Source organism: Vidua macroura, chromosome 3 (assembly GCF_024509145.1).
Source record: "Vidua macroura isolate BioBank_ID:100142 chromosome 3, ASM2450914v1, whole genome shotgun sequence".
NCBI classification, from domain to species: domain Eukaryota; kingdom Metazoa; phylum Chordata; class Aves; order Passeriformes; family Viduidae; genus Vidua; species Vidua macroura.
In genome coordinates, this window is record NC_071573.1 from 38,238,333 (window position 1) to 38,248,097 (window position 9,765).

Sequence of the window (9,765 nt, forward strand, 5' to 3'; positions counted from 1 at the left end):
GCATCCTAATTCAAATCAATCAGGATTCTTCTAACTTGTCTACAGCTGAAGTTCCCCTGCTCAAGAGGAACAATCCAAAAATGTAGAAATCAATACAAGATTCCCATTAACATTAGATGGCTCTACTTAGTCTATGGATACATACCAGAAAGAAACATTATATATAGCCAGAGCACATAAAATATATTTATTACACCCCAGTTTTGTGGCTGAAAGCTCCAGATGGCCAATCCTTAGAGATACATCCCTACATTTTATTTGTGTGTGAGATTCCAGGGAGCATGTGTAGCCTGCCAGAAAATATTCCTGTTTTATACTAGGAATCAAAGGAACCTGCTAAAAGATGGCTCACTCTGATGTACAGAAGTTGATGCTCAACAAGACCGGGTATGACCTGAGTTCTTTTTAGTCCTACAGAATTTTAGGAGAAAATGGTTGAAATAAAATTCCCTGACTGAAACAGCCCTGGTGAAGGGACACCATTGCTTTCTCAGGAAGTGCTAACAGAAGTACCTCTGATGTAAAAGTGTAGCTTGTGCAGAACATTTATATGGCTTTAGTTCTTATTCTCATTAGTCACCTGACACTACCCTGTCCACTGTAAGCATCTGTCTTCCATACCCGAAGTTGAAGTTAGTGAAAATATCTCTGGGACACAGACTGCAGAGTATTTTAGGACAGACCATGGGTGCCATAAAAGCAGTAACAAGTTACCAGTTAAATACAACCAGGGCACCCCTGTGGGAAGAGCAGCTTCATTAAATCGGTCAGTCAGACACACTTCAGATTATTCCTTTCTAGACCTGAAACAGAAATACAAACCCTAACTGTCTCCAAAATCATTGACCTTCAAACAGAAGAGGGCAGAAGCAGAACTGCTGATGTCTGAGGGTTGTGATGACCATATGCTGCTTAAATGGGGTGTGCAATTTGCTCTCAGTACACCCAGACCTACAGCAAATGGACAAACATCCCTGGCACACACCCATCCAGAGGACACAGCAAGACAAACTATCAAGGCTCAGGTCTGGACCTAGATTATTCCTTTCCAATGCAATGTTTTCTCTAGATCCAGCATAAGTGTGAGAAATGGGACAGTAACATTGTCAGTGAGAACTACAGACCTAAAGTGCTGCATACAGAAAGCCCACCCACACTGGCACAGGATTGGAGCTTCTAAATTTCACAGCTCACACACAGTGAATTTGCAGACTCGCCCTGCTGCAGGCCTACATCATTTCCTGCCCTTTTGAGAAGCAGAACACACTTGCTGACTAATTTGTGTTCAACTATTCAACCACCAAACAACAAGTTTGAAGAGCTAAAAAGTAAAACTTGCAAAAGATGTAGAATGTTCTCCAGCAGTGCTACCCAGATTCTTGGTAATATTTATTCTTAGCATTTCTTAGATAAAAGGTATAAATTTCCTTTAAAAACTGAGCAGTAAAATTAAGTTGGAGTTTTTTTCTTCCTAGTACACTGACCTTGTTAAGATTCAACACTTGATATTTAAAATTAAAAAATGGCAATCAAAACCACAGCAGAGTTTTTGATGTCGCAGATACTGCATCAGGAACTGATTGGATAATAATCACGCACCATCAGTTCCTAATGCATTGCCTTCAGCATCTAAACAAGCATCCAGGAGCTCCTAACAGGAACAGCTGCAATATTATGATGGTGACACAGGAGCTAAATGTCATCACACCAAAACCTTGACAGCTCTCCTACAAAAACACAGCCTTATCTCAAGGGAGAAATCTAAAGGTCCTGGTGCTGTTGAGTGGGACACCTCATTCCCTCCCAGATTAGGGTGCTGCCAGACCTAGAACCAGATTGGGAGAAAAAAAATGTAAGGAAAAGAGTTCTGTCCTTTTCTCAGGTTGTTACTTCAACAATGTATTCTCTTCATACAAGACTTACAAGACATGCCTAAAATTTAAAGATAGTGATAAGGGCAAGAGTCATTTCTGTCCAAAGTATTTCCAAATTATTTGAAATTATTTCAAAGTATTGCAAAATTATTTACAACCTGTTTTGTATTATTATAATATATACAAAAATACACCTATGGATTTGTATGTATGTTTCCACAAGACAAATGAAAAAGCAGAGAGGAGCCCTTTGTTTGCTGATGGAGCAGAAGCCACGGGGAACTGGAGCACAGCAAAGAGCAGTGTGTAACATTAACATGCAACAATTCCCTCAGGGACTGAACGAAGCTATCCCATTTTAATGGAGTGTGACACCTGGGCAAGTGCAAGATATTAATTTGACAGACCTTTATGGCTCTTTGGATTCTTGTGTCTCCAAAAGAAACCTGAGCCTCACCTACAGAGCACAGCCCTCACTAACACAGTTTCTATTCATAGCACAGTTTTCCAGTTAAGCATTGGCTCAGAGCAAAGCACCTGGACCCTCCAGTACACCCATGGATATGTTGGAGGCCTTCTATCTCCATTCTGAGCATCCCAGTCCATATGAATTTGTGATCTTGAAGCTGAAGGAAGCAGCAAGATATCAACTCTATCACAGAACCTGCTGGTATCAACTGCTCCAAAAGACAACCTGGCAAATCTTATCTGCTGTCTGACAGACAGAACATCACCTCCACAGCTCTCTGAGGGAGTCTCTCAGAACATAATTAGCACATAGCAGAGTCAAATGACGTTATTTTATTCATTATTTCTATTCCGATCTGAAGCTCAAAAACTACATGCAACCTCCTGGCTGTCTCCACATGAGTTTTACCCATTTCTTCTACACAGAGATGAGTCTGGCCACAAGCTTTGAATAAGAATGAGGATCTGGAACTCATCTCCATCCCACAAATTGTCAGCACGTTTTTAACTGAAGGCGTGTTTCATTATATTCCATTGGTAGGAAGTTAAATGGGCACACAGATACACAATCCAGGTATTTGGAGAAGTGCTGGCACAGTTGCATAGGTTAAATCCTCAGAGTGAACCATTCCCCAGAGACAGGAATTTGTATATCCCAAGCTGTCTGGAGGTGCCTCTGAACGTGCAGAGACACGCAGCACCTTCCAGAGGCAGGAAACATGGCTGGGGGCAAGAGGAATTCCAGGAGCGACACAATGAGCCTGAGTAAGCAGATGGTGTCTGCAAGGTTGGAAAGGTAAGTGCCAGTTTCACAGCACTGCAGCTCATACAGTGACTCTGAACTCATTCCAGCCCCTCTGGAGAATCCACACTTTGGTTTGTCTGGGAGCACATGGAACTGGGACCTACAACATCCATACAGAGCCTGGATTCCTGCACATGGAGATCCAGATTGTCTCCAATTGGCACTAAGGCTCCGAAGGAAACCAAAATGGTTTCTTAGCCCCTTTTTTTCTCCTTTCTGGAAAAATAATTCAAGATTATTTTTCAATAATTATTATTATTATTCAAATAATACCAAGACTTAGAAACACTAGTCTTTCACTATTTTTCCCCCTGGTATTGCCTATAATTTCTAAAAAGTTACATTAAAGGGGAAATACACAAACATTTTTACTTATTGCTTTACTTATTTAGACCTTTACTACTGCCAAAAAGGCATCCAGCACATCATTCACAAGTGAATGGCATAGTTCCACAGACCAAGCACACAAAGTGTGATGAATAAGTGCTGTAGAAAGGAGCTAGCAGTTAAAGGATGGAAAAAACCTTATTATTCCTTGTAGGCTTTATTTAAATTTACGAGACTTGAAGATGTCTATATCACTTGAAAGTAGGTCTGAAGTGCTCTGAATTTTTGGCCTGTTAGATAAATGCAGTTACCTGTGCGGTTCAATGTGCAGCTCTCCATACTCCTGACTTGTCAGTCGTGGGAGTGGGCTCTGGCCCTTTGGACCACGAAAAAATTAGCATTTTATTATGGGTATCTTCAGATCCTGATCAGCCTAAGCAGAAATGCCGTGAGAAAGCCAATGGGTGGGAAGACTGAAGGGAGCTGATGTCATGGAGTTCATACTGTAATCTAATTCTAGATTGTTTAGGCCTCCCATCTCTCACGCTCTTCTTCTCTTCCTGTTTCTAGGAAAGTAAAGAGCCTCCACCCTGCTAATGATCCCCCAGGGGAGGCAGTGTCAGGAGGCAGCACTTGCTGCAGCAGAGAAGAGCCACGGCTGCTGCGGCACACAGCATCAGGCTGAGAGCAGCCACAGCCCAAAGAGATCAACCCAGCAAAGGGGGAGGAATGAGCCTCCTCCCGAGGGAACGCAGCTGATTCAGGGAGGGAGAGGAACAGCTTCGCAGGGAAAACAAACCACCGAGCTTCTCAGAACCCCAATAATGTCCACACATTCTCCAGGGAGGATTTGCAGAAAGATCGGAAGAAACATAAACAGAAAGATGCGTGGTTGGAAACACTACTTGAAAATGACATTTCACAGCAAAATGTCAGGGCAGAGTGTTTCAGAAGGTGATGGGGTCCTCACACTTGGTTTTTCCACAACATTTTTACCTCCCTCCTCCCTGCTGAGTGCTCATAGCCAGCTTCAGAGCTCCCTCACTGAAGCCTCTCCAGAAAGAGGACAGAGGCAAAAAAGGGACCGTTTACTCCTCCATGTTTTTTTCCTCCCCTTTCACACTTCTATCCCAGTTCAACTACTGTCTAATGAGCCTGCAGTGAGAGCCACAAGAAAATGGCATTAACTGCATTTCTCCTTACTTCCCTTATTCTTACTGCCAAGAGAGTATTCACCCTTTCTTGCCCTGGGACTCCTTTGCCACCCCAGAAGGAAAGCTACCTTTCCATTACTTGCTGCCACTCCCTGGTTCAGCCTCTGCCAGAGAACAGTGTGCAAATGACATGCTGCACTTTAACCACAGAGCACCACATCCACTTACAACAGGATGAGCTGGGAGAAAAATGAAAACAAGGAGGAAGCATTTGATAAGCCATTAATTAAATACTAATGTGTTTAATCTCCCCTCTGCCCCCACTGCATTTGAAGCAATAGAAACCAGACTGGTATTTCCTAGGAATCTCTATACAAACAAAAAATTATCTGAGGTAGGCATTCCCTACAACAAAACTTATCTTAATGATAACAGACCAAAGATCCAACTAATTCATCTGGCAGCAACTAAAACAAGGTGCAAGTACAAGATAAACTCAGTGGTATTTTCCCAAATGCTCTCCAACAATTTGTAGCTCATGCACTCCCCAGGACATATATTTCCATGCATTTAGCATCCTTAAAAATTGTTTTTTCACAAACCTGTACAATATCCCCCCAAACCTACCTAATTTGCAGCATCCATAAAGCCTGAGGCAAGGAATTCTACAGATTCACTACATGTAGTAATGGAGATTCACTTCTTTTTGTACCTCTGCTCAGTAGGGGTTCCTTCAAGCTTTACCTTAGTTGAAAATCTATTAACTGAGTGTGCATATGAAAAACAGTAATTCCTCCCAAAAATCATGTAAATTTCACCAAACTATTCCACATTTCTTGTTTGAAATGGGAGAAATAACACAGAAAAAACAAAACATCAATGGAGGGAAGAAGCCTTGGCAATGAGGAAAGAAAATAAGGTGACTGTGGTGAAACAGGTTATGGTATCAAAAGAGAGAATCTGTAATTCCTCCTTTAAGGACCCAAAGAAGACTTCCAGATAACTTTACACATCCTCTGAATTTTGGCTCAAGTATCTCAGCAAGTAAAGGATGTTCTAAATGACAGCCCTCCTGTCCCCTGACTGCACGCTTGAAAAAGTTTAGATGCCATATTTATTCCATCAGGCTCATGCAATCAGTTACACCCAAAGCTGTGCTCCAGAGATGCCCACTGCAGGCTTTGAGTAACGAGCACAGAGGTCTGTGGGCTCCCAGTTTTGGTTAATCCACCTCCCACTTGTCCCATTCCTCAGCACAGACAGGGAAGAGCACAAAGCTGTCCACCCTTTTGGATGACTCCACAGTCCTGATGGAGCAACAGCTCAGGGCACATGCTGCAGTTTAGCCACCCACACACATAGGTTAATGCACTTTTTGATGATTCAAAAATGCAGATCTAACAGCAGAATCAAGGCTTTTGTTCATTATTTTGGAATGAAACATCAACTAACATTTTTTACAGATGACTGTCAAGGCAAAACCCTGGACTGCAGAGTCCTGCTTATCTGAAATTATATTCAGCTACGCCCTTAAAGGCAAAGCCATATCTATTAAAAGAAATACAGAAAATCCCAAAATCATAATCCTGGAACATTCAGCTGTGTATTGTACACCATGCAGTTCATTATGTTCAGATTTTGCAAGGATCCTCCATAGAGAAAATGCTATTCCTGTGCTACATAATCCCTACTCACTATGGACTTGTTACAGATGGATTTGTACAGTCTTAACTGCAAATTCTTCTGCTTTGGGGTGTCCTTGCTGAGTCTTTAATAACAAAGCTTTGAAGTTTAATTACTCTCTTAGCAGCTGTAACCATTATACTTGAGATATATACAAGGTGAGTAATAAGGTTGTAAAATAGGAGTTAACTTTAAACAAAAAGGGAAAACATAAGGAAAGTTTTATTCATCAATGGCTTTGAGAAAATTAACTTTAGAGTCACACACATCAAGGCCAACTTCCAAATCAGCAGAATCTGCCCTCTTGCTCCTTCCAGCAAATTCTATTCAATGCCTAATTATGAGAGGCAGAGTCAAGGGGGAGGCAGCGTGCAAGAAGATTTGCAAGTGCCAGTTCACTTTGCTAATATAATGGAAAAAACATGTGCAGAGCAGGCACCCAGAAGAGGAGTTGCCCCCAACATCCTGAAGGAAGAGTTACGTCAGCAGGGAAGACGCCACACTGGCACAACTCCTGTGTTGTGCAGAGCCAGAATGAGAGACCCTGGACACAGAAAACTGCTCTGACATAAAGATATATTGCCATGCTCCCTTTTTCAGGGAAAGGGGAATGATTAACAACCCATGTGTCAGCTACCAAGGGAAGCATTTCCAGAATATTTCCTATGATTGATCAGCTTCTTCGACCTCCCTACCGTACTGAGATACCCTCAGAGCAAAACTGCTCATGTTTGCAAAGGGAACACAAAGGAAGGCACTGGAAATGCAGATCCAACTAGAAATCTCCTTTTCCATCATTACTATTGTTTGCCTGATGACACAGACAAAGTTTTGGATGGTAATGTACACAGACATAAGTAATATCCCATCTGGATACATTTTTCTCACTCTGTTTATTTGGCATATACACCATATAAATACCAAATACAAACTTCTTTTTTTTTTCCTCCTGCCATTTTCCAATCTATTGTGGCAGCCATGTTATTTTGAAATATATATCACATACTGTATTTGTTCTCATCAATGTGTATTATAGATGAACACTCACATTTATAATTACACCCTAAAAAACAATGCTGAAAGAATGTTAAAGTTGCAAAGTCCAGGCTCCAAATGCCATGACGAGGCAAGACTCAACTTGTACATTTCACACAATTGGGAAAAAAGTTGTTTCTACCTCAATGGTGTCTACAGAACATGAAGAGGAAAGACATCAAGGTTATTTAGAACCCTTTGATCCAAATAGCTGATGTAATATAATGCCCATTATCCATTAAAAAAAAAAAGTTCAGCACTTTTATATTTTTTTCTAACAAATTTTCCAAATTTCAGGTATTTTAAGAAAACTGGAGTGGTTTTCCTTTCTCAGTGAAGTACCTACAGTTGACAGGGTACTTGTAAATTCTGACAGACAAAACATGAGGGTAAGATGTGTTTTTAGCCAATTTACCCTGACTTTATAAAACAAACCCCCCCTCCTTTGCCATCTAAATATATCATGTCTCACCAGAGGAAAACACTAATAGAATTTAGAAACTGTCATCTAAATATTTCTGTAGAAAAATCACAAAAATCATATTCTCATTATTTGATAACTTGACTTTACTTCCAATCTTCGTCCACATCAAGATACTACAGAGAGGTTTCCAAACTTGCTGGTTGAGAAGCAGAATTTATCTCCCCAAAGCATTAATTTTAGGCTCCAATAAAAGTACAAGGTCATTCGTGATGTGCTAGATTATATCCCATCCCTGAAGCTGCTAAATCAACAGGAGGGACATGCTCCAAATCAGCCTGGCCAGAGACCACCAGGTTTAGAAGCTCTGCTGAGAACCCATCAGCACTGCAAGGGCTCCAAGAGCTGCTTGTGCACTGTGCTGGCTGCGACTGCAGCCAACAACAGCTCCGGCTGCCTGTGCCAAAGCCCTTTACGCAGATGCACAACTGGAACTTGTAAATTACATGGAGAAACAGCTAAGGCTCATGAAATTCCAAAACATTTCTGCTTCGACCAGTGTGGTCAGCAGGGCTGTAATTTCTGTGAATCCAGTATCTGGGCTTCTTGGAATTTACCAGCCCTGTTGGCAGAGCAGTCACATCTTGTAACTTCCATCTAGGCAGGAATGAGGCTCAAGTAACTTACAAGCTCCCCAGGGCAGCTGGAGGAACTGGCAAATTCAGTTCGACAGATACCTGGTGTTTGTGGAGATCTGCCAAGCCCATCAGAAAACAGCTTCCGGCTCTGCACTGCTGAGCCGACAGAGAGCTCCGCTGCAGGGGTTACACTCCCTCTGGAGCAGGAGAGGGAATGGCTGTGCTGGGAAGCAAAGTTATGTTCTTGGCTCTGTAGCTACAGGGCAGCAGGAACTTCCTGAGAGATCCAACTGCTCTGTCTTCTATCCAGTGCCTGAAGGATGCTGCAAGTGTGGTTCTCAAGCAAATTAACCTCCGCAGGTAGTCTGGGGAACATCCTTGACACAGATTGTATCTCACACAAAATAAAACAGACACCAGAGGAGCCAGCAACTACTTCACATTCCAGCCTCAGAGCAGTTCTGGGAGGCTTGATGAAAGGTGAAGATGGCCGTAAGCACAGAGCAGTTGTTTGCTCCTCTGTTGAGTGTTTTTCTTCTGTTTGAGATATCCCACACTGCCTGCTGAACTGAAATCTAAATGAGAAGCACTGAACCAAAGTAACACAGGGCAACACTGAACCCTGGAGAGCCAGGTGAGGTTAGGGGCATGGGACAGATGGGAAAAACAAGGAAAACAACACCTACTCCTGGATATGCTGTACTGTGGGATGTGGGACAAAATATCCCACATAAAGGGACAGATGTAACAAAATATTCAGGAAAACAATACCTACTCCTGGATATGCTGTACTGTGTGATGTGGGACAAAATATCCCACATAAAGGGACAGATGTAACAAAATATTAACAAACTACTATTTCACTGTTGTTTCATATGTAGTAGCTTCACTTGTCATGTGCTTCAGTCATTATTCTTCTATGCTCAGAAGTCTGATAAGGTTTAAAGCCTCAGGCTGCCATTAAAAGAATATTACATGTACATCAGTGTAGCGGATTATGAGTTAACATCTATATTAATTAACATCTATATGAATTGACATGATATTTTACTCCCTGCCCGTAACTGGATAACTGGACTTAGCTATCCCTGGAAGTTTCCATCCAACTTGTCTCCAAGTGTCTATAAAATCACTAAGTAGCTTCTGCAGAGCATCTCCATCTCTCTACATCAAAAATCAGCATCAGACAGACAGCCTCTGAATTCAATGAGATTCAGGACAGACCAAAGAATACCCTGACCAATGGAACTGAGCCACAATGTCTAATCTTACCTTAAAAGAAGGGAGTATTTGCTGGAGGGGAACAGCCATGGAGATGAGTCAAACCTCAGCCCACCAAGGAAAAGACTTTGCCTTATTC